This window comes from Lepus europaeus, unplaced genomic scaffold (assembly GCF_033115175.1).
Source record: "Lepus europaeus isolate LE1 unplaced genomic scaffold, mLepTim1.pri SCAFFOLD_39, whole genome shotgun sequence".
In the NCBI taxonomy this organism is placed as follows: domain Eukaryota; kingdom Metazoa; phylum Chordata; class Mammalia; order Lagomorpha; family Leporidae; genus Lepus; species Lepus europaeus.
The window spans coordinates 241,672-266,505 of NW_026909265.1; the positions used below are offsets into that span (position 1 = coordinate 241,672).

Sequence of the window (24,834 nt, forward strand, 5' to 3'; positions counted from 1 at the left end):
ACAGGCTCCTGAATGAACAATGGGTCATAGAAGAAATTAAAAGAGAAATCAAAAATTTTCTGGAAGTAAATGAGGATAACAGGACAACATACCAAAACCTATGGGATACAACAAAAGCAGTGTTAAGAGGAAAGTTTATATCAATAGGTGCCTACATCAAGAAACTGGAAAGTCACCAAATAGATGAGCTTTCAAGTCATCTCAAGGATCTAGAAAATCTGCAGCAAACCAAACCCAAACCCAGTAGGAGAAGAGAAATAATTAAAGCCAAAGAAGAAATCAAAACGATTTAATGTGCTGTACATTGTTATTTAATGCTATATTTAGTACTCAAATGGTAGTTTTTTTTTTTTTTACTTTATGTTGCTATATGGGACACACTGTTGAAATCTTTACCTAATATACTAAACTGATCTTCTGTATATAAAGAGAATTGAAAATGAATCTTTATGTGAATGGGAGAGGGAGGGGGGAACGGGAGGGTTGCGGGCGGTAGGGAAGTTATGAGAGGGCGGAAGCCATTGTAACCCAAAAGCTGCACTTTGGAAATTTATATTCATTAAATAGAAGTTTAATAAATGAAAAAAAAAACTAAAAAAAAAGGATTTGATCCAAAAAAATTACAAAATATCAGCCAAACAAGGAGCTGGTTTTTTGAAAAAATAAACAAAATTGACACACCATTGGCCCAACTAATTAAAAAAAGAAGAGAAAAGACCCAAATCAATAGGATCAGAGATGAAAATGGAAACAACAGACACCACAGATGAAAATGGAAACAACAGACACCACAGAAATAAAAAGAATCATCAGAAATTACTACAAGGACTTGTATGCCAGCAAACAGGGAAATCTATCAGAAATGGACAGATTCTTGGACACATACAACCTACCTAAATTGAGCCAGGAAGACATAGAAAACCTAAACAGACCCATAACTGACACAGAAATTGAAACAGTAATAAAGGCACTCCCTACAAAGAAAAGCCCAGGACCAGATGGATTCACTCCTGAGTTCTACCAGACATTTAGTGAAATGGACACTATAAGAAACAATGACCTGATCAGCTCTTATCCTGACTCTAGATGTACAATGTAATACTTTATCCTTTTTAGTATTCTGAAAGATTTTTCCACTTCTTGTTTTGCTTTCAGACATAACAAGTTCAGATGTTTTGTTGACTAACTGCTCAACCTGGTTATGAGAAACGGAAAGATCTGGACTTTCTTTACACTTCATAATTTCATCCTCCTCACAAACTAATCTTGGTTCTCCAAGTTCAGAACATCCAGGATGCTTTTTCTGCTCTTCAATTTTAGTTTCAATGTCAAAATCATCATTTATATAATGCTCCTGTTCATTTTCTAGATCATCTTTATCCATCAGGATTTTTTGAAAGGGTGTTTTTAATTGTTTTGATGATAGAAGAAGTGTATCAATATTTTCCATTTGTTCTTTCTCAGTGGTGACTTTTACTTTAAAGTTGTGAAAAGGTGTTGGGACTTCTCCCACATTTAAGTAGGCTCCCCTTCAAATGTTATTCCATCACAATCACCGTCCTTAAAACCAGGAGGCTGGTAATCTGGGGGTGTAACTTCATCATAGTAAAAGAGTTTCATGGTCAAACAAACATCATTAGGTAAAAGTCCAAGATTTTGCATTAGAATATAAATCTTCCAAATGAGGAGAATACTTGCTTTCTTGGTATCAGCAGGTGACGTGCTAGATTTATTGCTTTGGTTTTCACTTAAGAAGTCCATGATTGGTCCATTACTGGTGTACTTGAATTTAAATTGTTAACATTCTGAAATTGCCTGAGGGTCTTCTGGATTGGTGTAAACATATTTCTTCTGTAAAGCATCATAACATCCCAGCATCCACTTCACTAGCTGTGAAGACCCTGGACAATTTTAATCTTCCCTCAGAATTTTGACACAAATATTATCTAGATATCTCATTCCATAAGCACATTCTGGAAATATTCCTCTCAAGTACGTGATGCAGGATATTGAAATTGCTAGGAGCCGCTTCACTAACATCAAAGATTGCTGCTCATTTGTTATTTTATTAGGAAATATCACTGCACTCGTGGGAGTCCTCTGCAAGTGTGCAGTGTCCATCTTCTGATAAAATATTTTCTTTAATTAAAACTTGCAACACAAACAGTAGCTTTAATTTCAGATCTGAACTTCTTAAATCTCTAACGTGCTGAACTATAGCATGGCTCTGGCTCTAAATACAATACTGTCTACTTAGTGTAATAAGCATAAAAGAGAAACAGAATACATTTTTATGCCTGATTCTGTTTCTCTATTATAACCTTCATAGGCTAATGTAACTTTCTTATTTATTTATTTATTTATTTAACAGGCAGACTGGACAGTGAGAGAGAGAGGACAGAGAGAAAGGTCTTCCTTTTTGCCGTTGGTTCACCTTCCAATGGCCACTTTGGCTGGCGCATCGCGCTGATCCCAAGCCAGTACCCCGGTGCTTCTCCTGGTCTCCCACGTGGGTGTAGGGCCCAAGCACTTGGGCCATCCTCCACTGCACTCCCTGGCCACAGCAGAGAGCTGGCCTGGAAGAGGGGCAACCGGGACAGAATCCGATGCCCCGACCGGGACTAGAACCCGGTGTGCCGGTGCCGCAGCCGGAGGCTTAGCCTAGTCGAAAATACTTTGCTATTCTCCAAAACCAGTTTGACTGTGATTATCTGACACCATTGCATACCAGTTCCAGAGAACTTTGTCCGGATATGGAGAAAGGAATAGAAGCCATTTTCAGTGAGATACTAGCAGAAAATTCCCCAGGTTTGGAGAAGGACAGAGGCATCTTAGTACAGGAAGCTTATAGAACCCCAAATAAACATGACCAAAAGAGATCCTCAACATGACACGTTGTAATCAAACTCACCACAGTGAAACATGAAGAAAAGATTCTAAAATGTGCAAGAGAGAAACGTCAGATTACTCTTAGAGGATCTCCAATTAGACTCACAGCAGACTTCTCATCAGAAACCCTACAAGCTAGAAGGGAATGGCAAGACATACTCCAGGTACTAAGAGAGAAAAACTGCCAGCCCAGAATATTATATCCTGTAAAGCTCTCATTTGTGAATGAAGGTGAAATTAAGACTTTTCATAGCAAACAGAAACTGAAAGAATTTGTTGCCACTCATCCTGCCCTGCAAAAGATACTTAAAGATGTGTTACACACAGAAACACAGAAACATGGTCACCAATATGAAAGAAGGTAAAGGAAGGAAACCTCACAGCAAAAGATCACAAGAAGCTCAATTTCTCTTTGACATTGAATTAAACTCTGATGCTCTGTTAAAGCAATGTGTTAAAGTAATCTGTTATGTTCTTTCGATGTCTGTTAAATTCTAATTGTTCAAAAACAGCTGAATTTTTATTAAAAGCTATGGGTTATACAAATATGTGCTTATTTTCAAATATTTAAAACATTGTAACATTGTAATAATGTAACATTTGTAACATTGTAACAATGATCAAATTTGGTCTATGTTATGTCATGATTTTAAGGAATCTTATTTCAAACAAATATTTTGGATTTTCAGCCTACTTGGCATTCTTGACAGGCATTCAAAAAATCAAAGTTTCAAACAATCTGGAATCTAAAATTTCCAGTAAATCCTGGACTTTGGTTTTTCCAGTTTGGGCCCAACTGAAAAAAATCGAAGGACCTATGTCTCTCATCTTATAGAGACACCAACTAATCAGGCTATTTGGATTATATTAGAAGGACTGTCAAGATGTGATGTGGTACCAAACTTTAAGTTTCTATAATGGAAAATGCTATGAATACAAATGTTTGAGAATTAAAAAGTCTAATGATCTTGTGTTACTAGACATGATAGTTATCTTAATGAGAAAGCCCCAGAGGCCTAACGGGATAATTACTTGTAAAATCCTACAGGTGCTTTCAAGAATACTGTGAAGTAAGCAAGTGCCTCTTGTTGATTGATGAGTTTATAATTTTAAACATGGTGACTTAAAGTCTTTTGTCATCCACAGTTATATATGATTTGCTGCTCATAAAAGTAAAGTGTTGTTGGTTCTGTGTTTAGCTGTCCTCCTATAGGTTCCTATGGACTTTTTCCAGGCACTTCTATTGTATTCAGTACTTTTTGATGGCTCTGTAAACAGATGAAGCCAATAATGTATTAAGAGTACCAACTGAGAGAAAGTATGGTTAACTGAGGTTACTAAAAACAAAAAGCAATTCAAATCAATTGGTAATCTACAAAAAGAGATAAAGATTTTAAAAGCTATTATTAAAATTGCTATATTGGTCTATTATGCTATGTTATATGTGTGTACATATTGTATGTCCACATAGGAAATTTTATTAAGAGTTTTATTTTAAATGGCTTATAGATAAGATTGTCCATAAATTTAAGATGCTAAAATCAATCAATGATACATTTTAATTTGTGTGACCTGAATCTGTGTATCATATGTTTTAAACGTGTTGGTAGAAAGAAACTAAAAACATTTTATATGGTTGTGCTTAAGTTTACTGGTTAAACAAACTACACCATGTTAGATATTTAAGAGGTGTTTTCAAATACATGAATCTTAAAATTTATAGAAGGCATTGGACCTTCTGGTAAATGTTTTCTTAAGTTTTTATCTAATGTTTGAAATGGTTTGCTAAGCATTCATGTAATATTGCTATTGTCAGCAAGCAATCTAGGACTTCCCCCTCATTTCTCTATTCTAAGCCCAACTTGTTCTTTCATTTCTCTATTCTCCTCAAGGTAGGAAACTAATTCTATTATGAAGGAATCTGTAGGACGCACAATTTAATCTTTAGACCTTATAAAAGAGATGGCTAACATTTTTCTGTAATAGCATAGTGAAAATAAGAACTTAAATAATAATCTCATAGCTAGATTCACTTCGCCATCAGCGAAGTATACAGTAAGTAGAAAAAACCTCCCTTTCAGACCAAAGGGAAAGGAAGTTTTAAAGTGAGAATATAATTTTCCTCATGGGCATTGTCTACCTTAGAAAAACTACTACAGAACATGCCTGTGACTATAGACTTGTAGTTCAGGCCACCGAAGATTAGAGATGGGACATGGGCACTCCCTTGATTTGCATCCTCTGGTCTGCTTTAACACAAACCAGGAGGAAAAGAAAGCTAGGCATCAGAAGCAATGGGTGGCAGGCCTATTAATGGCTGATCTGTACAGTGATCTGCCCTCAAGGAGACCCAACAGGCCAGTCCACTGCAGTGGCTTTCAATGTGGTAAGCCTGGGCTTCAGCAGAAGTCAGCTTGTGAAGAGCCCTGGCAGCTCTGCCAGCTGAGTTGGATCACTGGAAATGGACCTGCCCTGGAGTCGAAGGATGCCCAGGTCAGAGCCACAGATCTTGTTGGCTCTAAGCTGAAAAGCCCTTCACTCAGCCCAACTTCCAAAGTGACCACTGCAGCTGAGGGGATGGTCAAGTAGGGTCAGCAACATTGCAGGCAGAACTGTAAATTTCTTGTTAGAGATGCCCCCTGCCTTTACCTGGCCAGCTCTCCTCCCAGGCCAGCCAAGTAATGAAAGTCAACAGAGTGCCTTCCCCTAGGAGGTTCACACCTCCCTTAGGATATACCCCATGTGAAGAGATAGATAGGCCTGGGCCTCTGAATTTATAAGGTCTAAAGCCCACCAGATTATTATCAAGCCCCTTCTATCAGGTTCTATTTGCCTCTCAATCACAGAACTTAATTGTAGCTTAGACAGCACCTTTCTTAGCTCCTCTAATAATGACTCTGTCCTTTGTTCTAGACCCTGTCTAGCGCACTTGGGCCTCATCCCTTTGTAATCATAACCTCTACTCTACCACCAATGGCTCTACTCCCAACCTGTGTGTACTGATGGTCCTCTTCCCCACTTAATGCTGTAGAATTGTTCAAACCTGGTAAATGCCACTCTTAGGATCATTGGTTACTATCCTCACTCTGTCTTTTATGACCTTGTCTAAATATGATCAGAGTCGGCAAACTTGGAAGGCTTCCATAGCCTAGGCAACTAATGACGACAGCCTAGGATGGTTACTGGCACCATAAACTAGAGTGTCAACTTGTTGGGTCAACAACAGGAGCCACTGTGCACTTGCTCCTCATGTGGTATCTCTGTCCTTAATGTGCTGTACATTTTGATTTAATGCTATAACTAGTACTCAAACAGTATGTTTCACTTTGTGTTTCTATGTGGGTGCAAACTGTTGAAATCTTTATACTAAATTGATCTTCTGTATATAAAGAGAATTGAAAATGAATCTTGATGTAAATGGAAGGGGGAGGGAGCGGGAGAGGGGAGGGTTGCAGGTGGGAGGGAAGTTATGGGAGGGGGAAGCCATTGTAATCCATAAGCTGTACACTGGAAATTTATATTCATTAAAAATAATTTAAAAAAAAGAGAAATTGGCATACGCAAAATGTGCATTTACTGTACCCTGAGTGTAGGATAAGCAGCTTATGGGAGCTCTGTCTCTTGGATGTAGCCAGATTTAATATTCAGGAATTCTGTATCCTGGGTGTACAGAGAAGCAGTTTCCAAGAGTTCTGTAGCCTCGGAGAAGGCATATGCTGTATATGGGATTCCTGTAGCCTGAGTATAGCACACGCAACTCAAGGGAGCTCTGTAACCTGGAGGTAGAGAGATGCATTATTCCGGAGTTTTGTATCTGGGTATAGGGATAAGCAGTTTACAGTACTTCTGTGTCATGGATTTAGGATTTGCAATATGCGGGTGTTCTGTATCCTGAATGTAGGAGACACAGCTTAGGGCAGCTCTGTTAACTATATGCAGTAAGACGCAGTTTAAAGCAGTTCTCTATCCTTGGTGTAGAGAGGAGCTGTTTACTAGAATTCTGAAGCCTGGAATTAGGCATTCGCTATATGCGGGTTTTCTGTATGCTGAGTATAGCAGAAGCTGCTTACGTGAGTTCTGGTACCTGGGTGTAGAGTGATGCAATTTCCAGGAGTTCTGTAGGTTGCATGTAGAAAGAAGCTGTTTCCAAGAGTTCTGAAGCCTGAGAGAAGGCATAAGCTGTATAGGGGATTTCTGTAGCTTGAGTGTAGCAGACTCAGCATATGGTAGTTCTGTAACCTGGATGTAGAGAACACAGTTTACCGGAGTTCTGTGTCTGGGTGTAGGGTAAAGCAGTTTATGGGAATTCTGTACAAAGGAAATAGGCATACACAAAATTTACATTTACTGTTCCCTGAGTGTAGGATAAGCAGCTTATGGGAGCTCTGTCTCCTGGATGTAGCCAGATTTAATTTTCAGGAATTCCATATCCTGGGTGTAGAGAGAAGCAGTTTCCAAGAGTTCTGTAGTCTGGGAGTAGGCATATGCTGTATATGGGATTCCTGTAGCCTGAGTATAGCACATGCAACTCAAGGGAGCTCTGTAACCTGGAGGTAGAGAGATGCAGTATTCCGGAGTTTTGTATCTGGGTATAGGGATAAGCAGTTTACAGTACTTCTGTGACATGGATGTAGAATTCGCAATATGCCGGTGTTCTGTATCCTGAGTTTAGCAGACACAGCTTAGGGTAACTCTTTTAACTAGATGCAGGGAGACACAGTTTACAGCAGTTCTATATCCTTGGTGTAGAGAGGAGCTGTTTACTGGAATTCTGAAGCCTGGAATTAGGCATTCGCTATATGCGGGTTTTCTGTATGCTGAGTGTAGCAGAAGCAGCTTATGGGAGTTCTGTTACCTGGGTGTAGAGAGATGCAGTTTCCAGGAATTCTGTAGGTTGAATGTAGAAAGAAGCTACACGAATGTATAGACATTTGGCCTGCATATGGATCCAATTAGCATTTCCAGCACAAAATGAAATTCCCTCTTTTGAAATTCATTTTAAAACGTAAAGGCCATTGATAATATCAAGAAAAAACAAACACAGAGTCTGTGGCAAGATCTGGGATTCAGTTAGCCATAATTCAGGAGAAGAGTTCTGGTTTTATCCAGTCATACCCAGAGAAAGTGCTGTGGAACTGGTATGCAATGGACTCAGATAATCAGAGTCAAACTGGTTTTGGAGAATAGCAAAGTACTTTCGTAGGCAAGTGCACAAAATGTCATATATGCAAACACAAATATCATGTTTGTTCGCAGCCATTGCTCTAGCTTTCTGCCTAGAAAGCACGAATGTGTTGAGTTTGTGTTTCCATCTGGATCAATTAGTGTTTCCCAGCACAAAAGAAAATATTTCCTGCTTAAGTTCGTTCAAAACCATAAAGTTCATTGATAATATCAAGAGAACACAAACCAGAGCCTGTAGCAAAATCTGGGATTGAGTTAGAAATAACACAGGAGGATATTTCTGATTTCATCCAGTCCTATCCAGACACATTGCTGTGGAACTGGTATGCAATGGACTCAGAAAATCACACTCAAAATGGTTTTGGAGGAAAGAAAACTCATTTTCTTGGTCAAGTGGATAAAAATTGATGTTTACAAATATAAATACCATGTTTCTTTGGAACAATTGCTCTAGCTTTCTGCCTAGAATAAACGAACGTGTAGACGATTGGCGTGCATTTCGAGCAAAAAATGAAATTCCCTCTTTTGAAATTCATTCTAAAGCGTAAGTCCATTGACATTATCCAGAATACACAAACACAGAGTCTGTAGCAAGATTCGAGATTGAGTTAGCAATATGACAGGAGGATATATCTGGTTTCATCCATCATATCCAGACAAGTGCTGTGGAACTGGTATTCAATGGACTCAGATAATCACAGTCAAACTGGTTTTGGAGAATAGCAAAGTATTTTCTTAGGCAAGTGCATAAAATGTCATCTATACAAACACAAGTGTCATGTTTGCTTGCTGCAATTACTCTAGTTTTCTGCCTAGAAAGCACGAATGTGTTGATTTTGTGTCTCCATGTGGAACTAATTAGTTTTTCCCAGCACAACAGAAAATATTCCCTGCTTAAATTCATTCAAAACCATAAAGTCCATTGATAATATCAAGAAAACAGAAAGCAGAGCCTGTAGCAAGATCTGGGATTGAGTTAGCCATAACACAAGAGGATATTTCTGATTTCATCCAGGCATATCCGGACAAAGTGTTGTGGAACTGGTATGCAATGAACTCAGAAAATCACCCTCAAACTGGTTTCGGAGAAAAGCAAATTCTTTTCTTGGCCAAGTTGAAAAAAAGCCATGTTTACAAATAAAATATCATGTTGGTTTGCAAAATTGCTCTAGTTTTCTGCCTAGAAAACAGGAATGTGTAGATATTTGACCTGCATATGGAACCAATTAGCTTTTCCAGCAAAAAAAAATATCCTCTACTGAAATTCATTCTAAAATGTAAAGTCCATTGATAATTTCCAGAAAACACAAACACAGCGTCTGTGGCAAAATCTGGGATTGAGTTAGCCGTAACACAAGAGGATATTTCTGCTTTCATCCAGTCATATCCGGACAAAGTGTTGTGGAACTGGTATGCAATGGACTCAGATAATCACTGTCAAACTTGTTTTGGAGAAAAGCAAACTCATTTTCTTGGCCAAGTGGATAAAATCATGTTTGCAAATATAAATATCATGATTGTTGGCAACAATAGCTCTAGCTTTTTGTGTAGAAAACACGAATGTGTATACGTTTTACCTCCATATGGAACCTATTAGCATTTCCAGCACAAAACGAAATTTCCTCTACTGAAATTCATTCTAAAACGTAAAGTCCATTGATAATACCAAGAAAAAACAAACACAGAGGTTGTAGCAAGATCTGGGATTGAGTTAGCCATAACACAAGAGGATATTTCTGGTTTCATCCAGTGATATCCGGACAAAGTGTGGTGGAACTGGTATGCAATGGACTCAGATAATCACAGTCAAACGGGATTTGGAGAATAGCAAAGTATTTTCTTAAGCAAGAGTATAAAATTTCATATATACCAACACAAATATCATGTTTCCTTGTAGCAATTGCTCTAGCTTTCTGCCTAGAAAACATGAATGTGTTGAGTTTGTGTCTCCATGTGGAACTAATTAGTGTTTCCCAGCACAAAGGAAATTTCCCTGCTTAAAATCATTCAAAACTATAAAGTCCATTGATACTGTCAAAAAACACAAAGCAGAGCCTATAGCAAGATCTGGGATTTAGTTAGCCATAACACAAGAGGATATTTCAGGTTTCATCCAGTCATATCCGGACAAAGTGTTGTCGAACTGGTAATGCAATGGACTCAGAAAATCACCCTCAAACTGGTTTTGGAGAAAAGCAAACTCATTTCCTTGGCCAAGTTCATAAAAAGTCATGTTTCAAAAATAAATATAATGTTTGTTTGCAAAAATTGCTCTAGCTTTCTGCGTAGAAAACACGAATGTGTAGACATTTGGCCTGCATATGTAACCAATTAGCATTTCCAGCACAAAACGAAATTTCCTCCACTGAAATTCATTCCAAAATGTAGTGGCCATTGATAATATCCAGAAAACACAAACGCAGATGTTATAGCAATATCTGGAATTGAGTTAGCCATAACACAAGAGGATATTTCTGATTTCATCCAGGCATATCTGGACAAAGTGTTGTGTATCTAGTATGCTATGGACTCAGAAAATCACCCTCAAACTGGTTTTGGAGAAAAGCAAACTCATTTTCATGGACAAGTGGATAAAAAGCCATGTTAACAAATTTAAATATCATGTTTCTTTGCAACAATTGCTATAGTTTTCTGCCTAGAAAATATGAATGTGTAGACGTTTGCCCTGCAGATGGAACCAATTAGCATTTCCAGCACAAAACGAAATTTTCTTTACTCAAATTATTCTAAAAGGTAAAGTCCATTGATAATATCCAGAAAAGACAAATACAGAGGTTGTAGCAACATCTGAGATTGAGATAGCATAACACAAGTGGATATTTCTGGTTTCATGCTGTCATATCCGGACAAAGTGTTGTGGAACTGGTATGCAATGGACTCAGATAATCACAGCAAAACTGGTTTTGGAGAATAGCAAAGTATTTTTTTCTTTTTTTTAACTTTTATTTAATGAATATAAATTTCCAGTGTACAGCTTATGGATTACAATGGCTTCCCCCTCCCAAAAACTTCCCTCCCACCCGCAACCCTCAGCTCTCCCACTCCCTCTCCCCTTCCATTCACATTAAGATTAATTTTCAATACTCTTTATATACAGAAGATCAATTTAGTATAAAGATTTCAACAGTTTGCACCCACATAGAAACACAAAGTGAAACATACTGTTTGAGTACTAGTTGTAGCATTAAATCAGAATGTACAGCACATTAAGGACAGAGATCCCACATGAGGAGCAAGTGCACAGTGGCTCCTGTTGTTGACCCAACAAGTTGATACTCTAGTTTATGGCGCCAGTAACCACCCTAAGCTATCATCATGAGTTGCCAAGGCTATGGAAGCCTTCCAAGTTTGCCGACTCTGATCATATTTAGACAAGGTCATAAAAGACAGAGTGAGGATAGTAAACAGTGATCCTAAGAGTGGCATTTACCAGGTTTGAACAATTATACAGCATTAAGTGGGGAAGAGGACAATCAGTACACACAGGTTGGGAGTAGAGCCATTGGTGGTAGCGGTTATGATTACAAAGGAATGAGGCCCAAGTGCGCTAGACAGGGTCTAGAACAAAGGACAGAGTCATTATTAGAGGAGCTAAGAAAGGTGCTGTCTAAGCTACAATTAAGTTTTCTGATTTAGAGGCAAATAGAACCTGATAGAAGGGGCTTGATAATAATCTGGTGGGCTTTAGGCCTTGTAAGTTAAGAGGCCCAGACCTACCAATCTCTTCACATGGGTATATCCTAAGGGAGGTGTGAACCTCCTAGGGGAAGGCACTCTGTTGACTTTCATTACTTGGCTGGCCTGGGAGGAGAGCTGGCCAGGTAAAGGCAGGGGGCATCTCTAACAAGAAATTTACAGTTCTGCCTGCAATGTTGCTGACCCTACTTGACCATACCCTAGGCTGCAGTGGTCACTTTGGAAGTTGGGCTGAGTGAGGGGCTTTTCAGCTTAGAGCCAATAAGATCTGTGGCTCTGACCTGGGCATCCTTCGACTCCAGGGCAGGTCCATTTCCAGTGATCCAACTCTTGGCAGAGCTGCCAGGGCTCTTCACAAGCTGACTTCTGCTGAATCCCAGGCTTACCACATTGAAAGCCACTGCAGTGGACTGGCCTGTTGGGTCTCCTTGAGGGCAGATCACTGTACAGATCAGCCATTAATAGGCCTGCCACCCATTGCTTCTGATGCCTAGCTTTCTTTTCCTCCTGGTTTTTGTTAAAATCAGACCAGAGGATGCCAGTCAAGGGAGTGCCCAAGTCCCATCTCTAATCTTCGGTGGCCTCAACTACAAGTCTATAGTCACAGGCATGTTCTGTAGTAGTTTTTCTAAGATAGACAATGCCCATAAGGAACATTATATTCTCACTTTAAAACTTCCTTTCCCTTTGGTCTGAAAGGGAGGTTTTTTCTACTTACTGTATAATTCGCTGATGGCGAAGTGAATCTAGCTATGAGATTATTATTTAAGTTCTTATTTTCACTATGCTATTACAGAAAAATGTTAGCCATCTCTTTTATAAGGTCTAAAGATTAAATTGTGCGTCCTACAGATTCCTTCATAATAGAATTAGTTTCCTACATTGAAGAGAATAGAGAAATGAAAGAACAAGTTGGACTTAGAATAGAGAAATGAGGGGGCAAGTCCTAGATCGCTTGCTGACAATAGCAATATTACATGAATGCTTAGCAAACCATTTCAAACATTAGATAACAACTAAAGAAAACATTTACCAGAAGGTCCAATGCCTTCTATAAATTTTAAGAATCATGTATTTGAAAATACCTCTTAAATATCTAACATGGTGTAGTTTGTTTAACCAGTAAACTTAAGCACAACCATATAAAATGTTTTTAGTTTCTTTCTACCAACACGTTTAAAACATATGATACACAGATTCAGGTCACACAAATTAAAATGTATCATTGATTGATTTTAGCATCTTAAATTTATGGACAATCTTATCTACCAGCCATTTAAAATAAAACTCTTAATAAAATTTCCCCATGTGGACATACAATATGTACACACATATAACATAGCATAATAGACCAATATAGCAATTTTAATAATAGCTTTGAATATCTTTAACTTTTTGTAGATTGCCAATTGATTTGAATTGCTTTTTGTTTTTAGTAACCTCAGTTAACCATACTTCTCTCTGTTGGTACTGTTAATACATTATTGGCTTCATCTGTTTACGGAGCCATCCCAAAGTTCTGAATACAAAAGAAGGGGCTGGAAAAAGTCCATAGGAACCTACAGGAGGACAGCTAAACACAGAACCAACTACACTTTAGTTTTATGAGCAGCAAATCATATACAACTCTGGATGACGAAAGACTTTAAGTCGCCATGTTTAAAATTATAAACTTATCAACCACCAAGATGCGCTTGCTTACTTCACAGTATTTTTGAAAGCACCTGTAGGATTTTACAAGTATTTAACCCTTTAGGCCTCTGGGGCTTTCTCATTAAGATAACTATCATGTCTAGTAACACAAGATCATTAGACTTTTTAATTCTCAAACATTTGTATTCATAGCATTTTCCATTATAGAAACTTAAAGTTTGGTACCACAACACATCTTGACAGTCCTTCTAATATAATCCAAATAGCCTGATTAGTTGGTGTCTCTATAAGATGAGAGACATAGGTCCTTCGATTTTTTTCAGTGGGCCCCAAACTGGAAAAACCAAAGTCCAGGATTTACTGGAAATTTTAGATTCCACATTGTTTGAATCTTTGATTTTTTGAATGCCTGTTAAGAATGCCAAGAAGGCTCAAAATCCAAAATATCTGGTTGAAATAAGATTCCTTAAAATCATGACATAACATAGACCAAATTTGATCATTGTTACAATGTTACAAATGTTACATCATTACAATGTTACAATGTTTCAAACCTTTGAAAATAAGCACATATTTAAATAACCCATAGCTCTAAATAAAAATTCAGCTGTTTTTGAACAATTAGAATTTAACAGACATCAAAAGAACATAATAGATTACTTTAATACAGTGCTTTAACAGAGCATCAGAGTTTAATTCTATGTACCTGGGCTATGTCTCGCCATTCCCTTCTAGCTTGCAGGGTTTCTGATGAGAAGTCTGCTGTGCGTCTAATTGGAGATCCTCTAAGAGTAATCTGATGTTTCTCTCTTGCACCTTTTAGAATCTTTTCTTCATGTTTCACTGTGGTGAGTTTGATTACAACGTGTCGTGGTGAGGATCTCTTTTGATCATGTTTATTAGGGGTTCTATAAGCTTCCTGTACTAAGATGCCTCTATCCTTCTCCAAACCTGGGATATTTTATGCTAGTATCTCACTGAAAATGCCTTCTAATCCATTCTCCCTCTCCATGCCTTCAGGGACTCCTAGAACCCGAATGTTAGGATTTTTGATAGTATTCTGTAGATTCCCGATAATATTTTTTAGATTTCTAATTTCCTCTTCTTTTCTTTGGTTTGCCTGTTTCCTTTCCTGTTCTCTGTCTTCTAAGTCCGATATTCTCTCTTCTGCTTCGCCCATTCTGTTTTCAAAGCTCTCTAATGTGTTTGTCATTTGATCTATTGAATTCTTCATTTCATTATGATTTCTCATCACTATCACAGTTTCTTGTTCTACTAGTTGTTTTATTTCATTTTGATTCCTCCTAAATATTTCATTTTCACGAGAGAGATTTTCTATCTTTTCCATTAAGGATTTCTGTAATTCAAGAATTTGTTTTTGAGAACTTCTTAATGTTCTTATCAATTTTTGAGATCCGCTTCTTGTATTTCTTTGATTTCATCATCTTCATAGTCTGAATTGGGGTGTCTTTTTCATTTGGGGGCGTCAGAGTGTCTTCCTTTTTCTTGTTACCTGGGATTTTGCGTTTGTTGTATGGCTTGTTGGAGATATTTGGTTTCTTCACTGTGGTGTTTTTTCTTGTTACACTATTACTCTATATTAAGTGGACTGTCTGCTTTGGTGGAGCCTTAGAGGCTTGAGATGAGTGTGGACTGAGAGCTGTATTTGGTTCCTCAGGGTTGATGGTGTGTTAAAATGACACTCCCAGGTTAGGCGTGGTAAATCTATCTTTCTTTTTTTTTGGATTCAAAAGGGAAGTAATTCCGCACAGCTGAACATAATTGGAGGTAGTTAGCAGGCAAATGATATACCCACAGGAGCCAGAGATCCGAAGCTCTTTCCCAAGAACTACACAGGGAATCTCTGCTGCCCTCCAATTCTCCTGCAGTCTCCCACTGGGTTGTCAAGTTAGATCCTAATCTCCTGTTATTTCACCCCTCCCCCCAGAGCCAGGTTTCTCTACTAGGCTCAGGGCCAGTGCAGACCTGAGGTCGCCCTGCTTATGACGTATGTCCAAAATTGTGCCTGCTCTTTGTCTTGCTAGACTTTGAGGGGTGATCGGAGAGAGAAACTCGTGTCCGTAACGGTCACTTTTTTTTCCGTTCTCTCTTTTAGTTAACCTGGTGAACTTTTCTCCATGGAGTTTCAATCCTCGTTCCCTCTATCTCCACTTTCCACTTGCCCGCTGGTGTCTCAGGCTATTGTGGTTCGGCTCACCTCACTTTCCAGCGCTGGTGTGTTGAGTCTCCACTGGTGTCCCGAAATTGGGCTCCCATGCGCTCCAAACAGGTCCACTCTGAATCACTAGTTTTGAAAGAGTTTCCTCTGCTGTTTTTCCCCTACTCTTCCTTGACCCTGCAGTATCTCCACTTTTATTAACCTGTGTCTGGCCAAACTATCAATGTGCACCCTTCCTATTCCGACATCTTGCCGTTCTCCAATTAGCAAAGTATTTTCTTAGGCTAGTGCATAAAATGTCATCTATACAAACACAAATATCATGTTTGTTTGCAGCAATTGCTCTAGCTTTCTGCCTAGAAAACACTAATGTGTTGAGTTTGTGTCTCTATGTGGAACTAATTAGATATGCCAGCACTAAAGAAAAAATTTCCTTCTTAAATTCATTCAAAACCATAAAGTCCATTGATAATATCAAGAAAACAGAAAGCAGAGCCTATAGCAAGATCTGGGATTGAGTTAGCCATAATACAAGAGGATATTTCTGGTTTCATCCAGTCATATCCGGACAAAGTGTTGTGGAACTGGTATGCAATGGACTCAGAAAATCACCCCCAAACTGGTTTTGGAGAACAGCAAACTCATTTTTTTGGTCAAGTGAATAAAAAGTCTTGTTTAAAAGTATAAATATCATGTATGTTTGCAAAAATTGCTCTAGTTTTCTGCCTAGAAAACACAAATGTGTAGACGTTTGGGATGCATATGGAACCAATTAGCATTTCCAGAACAAAATGAAATTTCCTCTACTGAAATTCATTCTAAAACGTGAAGTCCATTGATAATATCCAGGAAACACAAACACAGATTCTATAGCAGGATCTGGGATTGAGTTAGCTATAACACAAAGGATATTTCTCGTTTCATCCAGTCATATCGGGACAAATTGCTATGGAACTGGTATGCAATGGACTCAAAATATCACCCTCAAACTGGTTTTGGAGAAAAGCAAAGTATTTTCTTAGGCAAGTGCATAAAATGTCATCTATACAAACACAAATATCATGTTTGTTTGCTGCAATTGTTCTAGTTTTATGCCCAGAAAACACGAATGCAAAGACGTTTGAACTGCATATGGAACCAATTAGCATTTAGAGCACAAAAGGAAATTTGCTCTACTGAAATTTATTCTAAAACGTAAAGCCCATTCATAATATCCAAAAAACACAAACACAGAGGTGGTAGAAAGATATGGGATTGAGATAGCCATAACACAAGAGGATATTTCTGGTTTCATCCAGTCATATCTGGACAAAGTGCTGTGGAACTGGCATAAAATGGACTCAGATAATCACAGTCAAACTGGTTTTGGAGAAAGCAACGTATTTTCTTAGGCAAGTGCATAAAATCTCATCTATACAAACAAACATATCATGTTTGTTTGCAGCAGTTGCTCTAGATTTCTGCCTAGAATACACGAATGTGTTGAGTTTGTATCTGCATGTGGAACAAATTAGTGTTTCCCAGCAAGAAAGAAAATATCCCCTGCATAAATTCATTCCAAACCATAAAGTCCATTGATAATATCCAGAAAACACAAAGCCGAGCATATAGCAAGAACTGGGATTGAGTTAGCCATAAGAAAACAGGATATTTCTGGTTTCATCCAGTCATATCTGGACAATGTGCTGTGGAACTGGCATGCAATGGACTCCCATAATCACAGTCAAACTGGTTTTGGAGAATAGCAAAGTATTTTCTTAGGCAAGTGCATAAAATATCATCTATACAAGCACAAATATCATTTTTGTTTGCTGCAATTACTGTAGTTTTCTGTCTAGAATAAACGAATGTGTAGACGTTTGACCTGCATATGGAACCAATTAGCTTTTCCAGCACAAAACGAAATTTCCTCTACTGAAATTCATTCTAAAACGTAAATTGCATTGATAATATCCAGAAAACACAAACACAGAGGTGGTAGAAAGATCTAGGGTTGAATAGCCATAACACAGGAGGATATTTCTGGTTTCTTCCAGTCATATCTGGTCAAAGTGATGTGGAACTGGTATGCAATGGACTCAGATAATCACAGTCAAACTGGTTTTGGAGAATAGCAAAGATTTTCTTAAACAAGTGCATGAAATGTCATCTATAAAAACACAAATATCACTTTTGTTTGCAGCAATTGCTCTAGCTTTCTGCCTAGAAAACATGAATGTGTTGAGGTTTTGTCTCCATGTGGTACTAACTACTGTTTCCCAGCACCAAGGAAAATATTTCCTGCTTAAATTCATTCAAAACCCTAAAGTCCATTGATAATATCAAACACAAATATCATGTTTGTTTGCTGCAATTACTGTAGATTTCTGTCTAGAATGAACGAATGTGTAGACGTTTGACCTGCATATGGAACCAATTAGCTTTTCCAGCACAAAACAAAATTTCCTCTACTGAAATTCATTCTAAAACGTAAAGTCCATGGATAATATCCAGAAAACACAAAGCCAAGCCTGTAGCAAGATCTGGGATTAAGTGAGCCATAACAAAAAGGATATTTCTGGTTTCATCCAGTCATATGCAGACAAAGTGTTGTGGACCTGGTATGCAATGGACTCAGAAAATCAGCCTCAAACCGCTTTTGGAGAACAGCAAACTCATTTTCTTGGAAAAGTGGATTAAAAGTCATGTTTACAAATATAAATATCATGTTTTTTTGCAACAATTGCTCTAGCTTTCTACCTAGAAAACCTGATTGTGAAGACGTTTGTTCTGCATACGGAACCAATTAGCATTTCCAGCACCAAACAAAATTTCCTCTACTGAAATTCATTCTAAAACATAAAGTCCATTGATAATATCCAGAAAACACAAAGCCGAGCCTGTAGCAAGATCTGGGATTGAGTTAGCCATAAGAAAACAGGATATTTCTGGTTTCATCCAGTCATATCCGGACAACGTGCTGTGGAACTGGCATGCAATGGACTCACATAATCACAGTCAGACTGGTTTTGGAGAATAGCAAAGTTTTTCGTAGGCAAGTGCATAAAATGTCATCTATACAAACACAAATATCATGTTTATTTGCTGCAATTACTGTAGTTTTCTGTCTAGAATAAACGAATGTGTAGATGTTCGACCTGCATATGGAACCAATTAGCTTTTCCAGCACAAAACGAAATTTCCTCTACTGAAATTCATTCTAAAACGTAAATTGCATTGATAATATCCAGAAAACACAAACACAGAGGTGGTAGAAAGATCTAGGGTTGAATAGCCATAACACAGGAGGATATTTCTGGTTTCTTCCAGTCATATCTGGTCAAAGTGCTGTGGAACTGGTATGCAATGGACTCAGATAATCACAGTCAAACTGGTTTTGGAGAATAGCAAAGTTTTTCTTAAACAAGTGCATAAAATGTCATCTATAAAAACACAAATATCACGTTTGTTTGCAGCAATTGCTCTAGATTTCTGCCTAGAAAACATGAATGTGTTGAGGTTGTGTCTCCATGTGGAAGTAACTACTGTTTCCCAGCACCAAGGAAAATATTTCCTGCTTAAATTCATTCAAAACCCTAAAGTCCATTGATAATATCAAACACAAATATCATGTTTGTTTGCTGCAATTACTGTAGATTTCTGTCTAGAATGAACGAATGTGTAGACGTTTGACCTGCATATGGGACCAATTAGCTTTTCCAGCACAAAACGAAATTTCCTCTACTGAAATTCATTCTAAAACGTAAAGTCCATGGATAATATCCAGAAAACACAAAGCCGAGCCTGTAGCAAGATCTGGGATTGAGTGAGCCATAACAAAAAGGATATTTCTGGTTTCATCCCGTCATATGCGGACAAAGTGTTGTGGACCTGGTATGCAATGGACTCAGAAAATCAGCATCAAACCAGTTTTGGAGCAAAGCAAACTCATTCTCTTGGCGAAGTGGATAAAAACTCATGTTTGCAAATATAAATATCAAGTATATTTGTAAAAATTGATCTAGCCTTCTGCCTAGAAAACACGAATGTGTAAACGTTTGGTCTGCATATGTAATCAATTAGCATTTCCAGAACAAAACGAAATTTCCTCTACTGAAATTCATTCTAAAACGTAAAGTCAATTGATAATATCCAAAAAAACAAAAACACAGAGTCTGTGTCAAGATCTGGGATTGAGGTAGCCATAACACAAGAGGATATTTCTGGTTTCATCCAGTCATATCCGGACAAAGTGTTTTGGAACTGGTATGCAATGGACTCAGAAAAGCACCCTCAAACTGGTTTTGGAGAAAAGCAAAGTATTTTCTTAGGCAAGTGCATACAATGTCATCCATACAAACATAAATATCATGTTTGTTTGGATCAATTGCTCTAGTTTTCTTCCTAGAAAACACAAATGTGTAGACGTTTGGGATTCATATGGAACCAATTAGCATTTGCAGCACAAAACGTAATTTCCTCTACTGAAATTCATTCTAAAATGTAAACTCCATTGATAATATCCAGAAAACACAAACACAGAGGTGGTGGCAAGATCTGGGATTGAGTTAGCTAAAACACAGGAGGATATTTCAGGTTTCATCCAATCATATCGTGACAAAGATCTCTGGTACTGGTATGCAATGGAGTCAGATAATCACAGGCAAACTATTTTTGGAGAATAGCAAAGTATTTTCACAGGCAAGTGCATAAAATATCATATATATATATATATATAAACATAAATATCATGTTTGTTTGCTGCAATTGCTCTAGCTTTATGCCAAGAAAGCACGAATGTGTCGATGTTTGACCTGGAAATGGAATCAATTAGCTTTTACAGCACAAAACGAAATTTCCTCTAATTTAATTAATTCTAAAACATAAAGTCCATTGGTAATATCCAGAAAACACAAACCCAGAGTTGGTAGCAAGATCTGGGATTCAGTTAGCCATAACACAATACGTTATTTCTGGTTTCATCCAGTCATATCCGGACAAAGTCCTGTGGAACTGGTATGCAATGGAGTCTGATAATCACAGTCAACTGGTTTTGGAGAATAGCAAAGTATTTTCTTAGGCAAGTGCATAAAATGCCATCTATACATACACAAATACCATGTTTGTTTGCAGCAATTGCTCTAGCTTTCTGCCTAGAAAACACGAATGTATTGAGTTTTTGTCTCCATGTGGTACTAATTAGTGTTCTGAGCATAAAAGAAAATATTCCCTGCTTAAATTCATTCAAAACCATAAAGTCCATTGATAATATCAAGAAAACACAAAGTAGAGCCTGTAGCAAGATCTGGGATTGAGTTAGCCATAACACAATAGGATATTTCTGGTTTCATCCAGTCATATAGGGACAAAGTGTTGTGGAACTGGTATGCGATGGACTCAGAAAATCACCCTCAAACTGGTTTTGGAGAAAAGCAAACTCATTTCCTTGGCCAAGTACATAAAAAGTCATATTTCCAAAATAAATATAATGTTTGTTTGCAACAATTGCTCTAGCTTTCTGCGTAGAAAACACGAATGTGTAGACGTTTGGCCTGCATATGGAACTTATTAGCATTTCTAGCACTAAACGAAGTTTCCTCTACTGAAATTCATTCTACAACGTAAAGTGCATTGATAATATCCAGAAAACAGCAGAGCGAAGATGGCGGATAGTGAGGACATGCACCATAGTTTGGGAAAATAAAATTTCATAAACGTGGAATTACTGGAGCCTCAGAAAAAGACTCATGAAGAAAACTGCAGAGGAAATGCTTCTGGATCCAGTGGATGTGACACAGAGGACCTACAGGGAGCCCAGCATTTGGAAACCCAACCACGGGAGAGGAGCTGCAGAATCTCACCATCATGGGAATGAACGGGATGTAAGACAAAGACTTCAAAACCTGAGACATTGGGGGGAAAAGCAGAGGCCTCTCTCTTCAATCAAAACAAAGAGCAGGCGCCATTTTACATATGGAAAGCGCCTCCAAGGAGTTAAAAATCTCTGTAACTTTGGAACTTTGGTGAAACTTGAGAACACATTGAGGGCTGCATAAACTCTTTGTGTGGTCCCAGGGGTAGATCAAAGGAATACTCACAGAGGCCAGATTTCAACTACACTCAATTCCACTCACTTGTGCCAAATAACTTACCAACTGAGTCAAAGAGAGAGAGAGAGAGAGAGAGAGAGAGAGAGAGCAATCCAGCAAGGATTAAGGGAGAAAATAATCTGGGTGAGTCGCTTTTTGCACAGCCTTAAAGCTGAAGAATCAAGCTGAGCTCTCTGGCCACACCCATCACAGCCTCTAAGGATCCATCAAAGCAGACAGCCCACTTAGAGGCATAGTATAACGAGAAAAAAAACACCACAGCCAAAAAAAACCATAAATTATCTCCAACATGCCAAACAACAAACGTAGAAACAGAGGTAACAAGAGCAAGGAAGACACTATGATGCCCCCAAATGAACAAGACACCCCAATCCAAGATTATGAAGATGAAGATATAGAGGAAATGCAAGAAGCAGATCTCAAAAAATTGATAAGAACATTAAGAAGTTCTCAAACACAAATTCTTGAACTACAGAAATCCTTAATGGACAAGATAGAAAATCTCTCTCGTGAAAATGAAATATTAAGAGGAATCAGAATGAAATGAATCAACTAATAGAACATGAAACTGTGATAGTGATAAAAAACCACAATGAAATGAGGAACACAATAGATCAAATGACAAACACATTAGAGAGCCTTAAAAACAGAATGAGCGAAGCAGAAGAGAGAATATCGGACTTAGAAGACAGAGAACAGGAAAGGAAACAGGCAAATCAAAGAAAAGAAGAAGAAATCAGAAATCTAAAAAAATACTGTCAGGAATCTACAGGATACTATTAAAAAACCCAACATTCGGGTTCTAGGAGTTCCTGAAGGCATGGAAAGGGAGAAAGGATTAGAAGGCATTCTCAGTGAGATACTAGCAGAAAATTTCCCAGGTTTGGAGAAGGACAGAGACATCCTAGTACAGGAAGCTCATAGAACCCCTAATAAACATGATCAAAAGAGATCCTCACCACGACACGTCGTAATCAAACTCACCACAGTGAAACACAAAGAAAGGATCCTAAAATGTGCAAGAGAGAAACGTCAGATTACTTTCAGAGGATCTCTAATTAGACTCACAGCTGACTTCTCATCAGAAACCCTACAAGCTAGGAGAGAATGGCGAGATATAGCCCAGGTACTAAGAGAGAAAAACTGCCAGCCCAGAATATTATATCCTGCAAAGCTCTATTTTGTGAATGAAGGTGAAAAAAAGACCTTTCACAGCAAACAGAAATTAAAAGAATTTGTCGCCACTCGTCCAGCCCTGCAGAAGATGCTTAAAGATGTGTTACATACAGAAACACAGAAACATGGTCACCAATATGAAAGAAGGCAAAGGAAGGAAACCTCACAGCAAAAGATCACAGGAATCTCAAACCAGATATTAGAAAAATCTTTGGCAAATGACAGGGCAAAGTTACTCCTTCTCAATAATCACATTGAATATTAATGGCTTGAACTGTCCAGTTAAAAGACACCGATTGGCTGATTGTGTTAAGGAACAAAACCCATCTTTTTGCTGCTTACAAGAAACTCATCTTTCCAACAATGATGCATACAGACTGAAAGTGAAAGGCTGGAAAAAGTTATACCATGCCAACAAAAATGAAAAAAGAGCGGGCGTAGCCATCTTAATATCGGACAACATAAACTTTACCATAAAAAACTGTCAGGAGAGACAAAGAGGGGCACTATTTAATGATTAAGGGATCCATTCAACAGGAAGATATAACGAGTGTCAATGTATATCCACCTAATTACAGGGCACCAGCTTATTTAAAAGACTTGTTAAGGGACTTAAAGGGAGACTTAGACCCCAATACAATAGTACTGGGGGACTTCAATACTCCACTCTCAGAGATAGACAGATCAACAGGACAGAAGATCAACAAGGAGACAGTAGATTTAAATGACACTATAGCCCAAATGGATCTAACAGATATCTACAGAATATTTCATCCTACATCTAAGGACTTTACATTCTTCTCAGCAGTACATGGAACCTTCTCTAGGATTGACCACATACTAGGCCATAAAGCAAGTCTCAGCAAATTCAAAAGAATTAGAATCATACCATGCAGCTTCTCACACCACAAAGCAATGTACTTGGAAATTAGCAACTCGGGAATCCCTAGAGCACGTGCAAACACATGGAGATTGAACTACATGCTCCTGAATGAACAATGGGTCATAGAAGAAATTAAAAGAGAAATCAAAAATTTTCTGGAAGTAAATGAGGATAAAAGCACAACATACCAAAACCTATGGGATACAACAAAAGCAGTGTTAAGAGGAAAGTATATATCAATAGGTGCCTACATCAAGAAATTGGAAAGGCACCAAACACATGAGCTTTCAAGTCTTCTCAAGGATCTAGAAAATCTGCAGCAAACCAAACCCAAACCCATTAGGAGAAGAGAAATAATTAAAATCAAAGAAGAAATCAACAGGATTAAATCCCAAAAAAAAATCACAAAAAATCAGCCAAACAAGGAGCTGGTATTTTGAAAAAAATAAACAAAATTGACACCCCATTGGCCCAACTAACTAAAAAAAGAAGAGAAATGACCCAAATCAATAGGATCAGAGATGCAAATGCAAACATAACAACAGACACCACAGAAATAGAAAGAATCATCAGAAACTACTACAAGGACTTGTATGTCACCAAACAGGGAAATCTATCAGAAATGGACAGATTCTTGGACACATACAACCTACCTAAATTGAGCCAGAAAGACATAGAAAACATAAGCAGACCCAAAACTGACACAGAAATTGAAACAGTAATAAAGGCCCTCCCAACAAAGAAAAGCCCAGGAACAGATGGATTCACTGCTGAGTTCTACCAGACATTTAGAGAAGAACTAACTCCAATTCTTCTCAAACTATTCAAAACAATCGAAAAAGAGGGAACCCTCCCAAATTCTTTCTATGAAGCCAGCATCACCTTAAGTCCTAAGTCAGAAAATGATGCAGTGTTAAAAGAGAATTACAGACCAATATGCCTGATGAACATAGATGCAAAAATACTCAATAAAATTCTGGCCAATAGAATGCAACAACACATCAGAAAGATCATCCACCCAGGCCAAGTGGGATTTATCCTTGGAATGCAGGGATGGTTCAACG

General features: G+C 38.0%; 1 pseudogene; it reads right to left on the reverse strand.

Annotated features, from left to right (window-relative positions):
• Positions 1-1,117: 1,117 nt before the first annotated feature.
• On the reverse strand, positions 1,118-2,121 carry LOC133755034 (HORMA domain-containing protein 1-like; annotated as a pseudogene).
• Between the last annotated feature and the right edge of the window lie 22,713 nt (positions 2,122-24,834).